This window comes from Macrobrachium rosenbergii, chromosome 3, assembly GCF_040412425.1.
Source record: "Macrobrachium rosenbergii isolate ZJJX-2024 chromosome 3, ASM4041242v1, whole genome shotgun sequence".
Taxonomy (NCBI): Eukaryota; Metazoa; Arthropoda; class Malacostraca; order Decapoda; family Palaemonidae; genus Macrobrachium; species Macrobrachium rosenbergii.
This window is the reverse complement of record NC_089743.1, coordinates 52,691,989-52,694,796: the sequence shown is the minus strand read 5'-3', so window position 1 is coordinate 52,694,796 and position 2,808 is coordinate 52,691,989.

Genomic DNA, 2,808 nt, shown 5'->3' with positions numbered 1-2,808 from the left:
AATCAACGGATAGGTTTGCTTAAAAAGCAAATGGATGTTACTCTAAATACACACACACAAAACAAAGCCACTACAACACCTTCTAAAACATAACAAACATCTCACACGTCTCGAACTCTCGCCATACCCGCGCAATAACTTCTCGCTGCTGGGAAGAAAGGGCGTTGGGTCTGGTATGATACATGAAACATACGTACCGGGGTCTAAGCGATGTCAGGCAGGGCAGCCGATCGAGACCACAGGTCTACCCCAAAGCCAAATCAAAAAGTCCTTCAAAAGAAGGCATCGTGCTTACCCCATACAAAAATGGGAATAAAAGCACGTTAAAAGAAAAAGAAGAAGAAAGATTATATATATATATATATATATATATATATATATATATATATATATATATATATATATATATATATATATATATATATATATATATATATATATATATATGTTACAGACTAAATACACACACAAAACAAAGCCACTACAACACCTAAAAACATAACAAACATCTCACACGTCTCGAACTCTCGCCATACCCGCGCAATAACTTCTCGCTGCTGGGAAGAAAGGGCGTTGGGTCGGGTATGATACATGAAACATACGTACCGGGGTCTAAGCGATGTCAGGCAGGGCAGCCGATCGAGACCACAGGTCTACCCCAAAGCCAAATCAAAAAGTCCTTCAAAGAAGGCATCGTGCTTACCCCATACTAAAATGGGAATAAAAGCACGTTAAAAAGAAGAAGATATATATATATATATATATATATATATATATATATATATATATATATATATATAATTTATATTATATATATAATTTATATTATAATGGAGCTGAACTGTCAGAAGTACTGTACAGTACTTGTAAATTAACCAGTGATAAAACTTGGCAAGTAGAGTAAGCTATCAATTTTAACTAATCCACGTGCTCTGTAGAAGAGCCGCAGAATACCCAGATACTATTTATATAATAATAATAATAATAATAATAATAATAATAATAATAATAATAATAATAAATAGATGGATAAATGAATGAATTTATGAGCAAACATGATAATGTCTGAAAAATGAAGCCGACGGAGAACGTTATACGCAGGTACCATAACAGTTCCTCTTTAACTTAACAGTGTCAGCATTCATTAGTAGTTAGATTTAACCAGCCTTGCTGGCACGGGCTCTTGCTCTTTAGCAGCCCGTAAAAAAATCAACATCCATTACATAATAAAACAAGTAAAACATACGCCGAAGTTTCTTCGGCGCAATCGAGTTTTCTGTGCAGCGTATACTGCTGTATGAAACACTCGATGTGTTACAGTATGAAACCGTCAGCCACGACCCGTGGCAACGCTCTGTTGCTCCCTAGATGCGGTCAAGTGAAGATGCGTCAGCGGATGGCACCTCTAGCAGTTCCAGACGCACGACCCATGGCTAAGCCCAACCTCAAATGAAATAGAAAAAAAAAACTACTGAGGCTAGAGGGCTGCAATTTTGTATGTTTGATGATTGGAGGGTGGATGATCAACATACCAATTTGCAGCCTTCTAGCCTAAGCAGTTTTAGGATCTGAGGGCGAACAGACAAAGCCATCTCAATAGTTTTCTTTTACAGAAAACTAAAATGTTCCAGAATTTTACAGGTAGTGGTACGAACCAACCAATAAGGTAACTGCAAAATTAAGTGGTACAAATTACGTGGGCGAAGTTGCATGGAAGAAACCATAAGCTCAAATAAACCACTGGGAAAAATGTTTTCAAATAAGTCATAGGTAAGAAATATATCCAAATAAAGCATAAAGAAGTTAAAAATAAATCAGGGGGAAGAATTTGATGTGTTCAAGTGAATAATTCAGAGAAAATCGTATTCTCTTGTAAATCATGTTTAATAAATCATATGAAAGAAACCACGTGAAAGAAATTGTAAATATACACTATGTACAGACACAAGTAAATCATATGGAAGAAACCACATGTTAGAATAAATTGTCTGGAAGAAACCACATGCTCAAATATATTGTACGGAAGAAACCACGAGTTTCAACAAATCATATGGAAGAACCCACATGCTTAAATAAAAAAATAAATCATTTAGAAAAACGACGTTTAAATAAATTGTCTGGAAGAAACCACATATTTAAGTAAATCATATGGAAGAAACTTAATGTTAAAAAAAAATACACCACACGTTTAAGTAAATCCTATGGAAGAAATCATTTTTCGTAGATTATATGGAAGAAACTATAGGTTCAAATAAATTATATAAAAGGCATGGAAGAAATAATATGTTCAAATAAATCGTATGGAAGAAACTTGGCGTCCGAATAAAAATCATAATCAAATCGCATATCAAAATACGCTATACAGAATAAAACATGTATTTAAATAAAGCACGAGGAAAAATACCTAGTAGAAAAATGTTAACGTATGTTGTATAGCAAATCCCATTTAACTTTGTATGGAAAAGTAAAACCTCAACTTCCGGCAATTATATTTACATAACAAAGATCCGTCATTCCCGCCAACAGCCACATAGTGGTAACAACATTCAAGTAAAAAGTTTCTTCGGCGCAATCGAGTTTTCTGTACAGCGTATAATCAAGGCCACCGAAAACAGATCTATCTTTCGGTGGTCTCGGTTTGATGCTGTATGAGCCGCGGCCCATGAAACTTTAACCACTGCCCGGTGGTGGCCTGGCCTTAGACATCGTTGCCAGACTTACAATTAAGACTAACTTTAACCTTAAATAAAATAAAAACTACTGAGGCTAGAGGGCTGCAATTTGGTATGTTTGATGACCGGAGGGGGA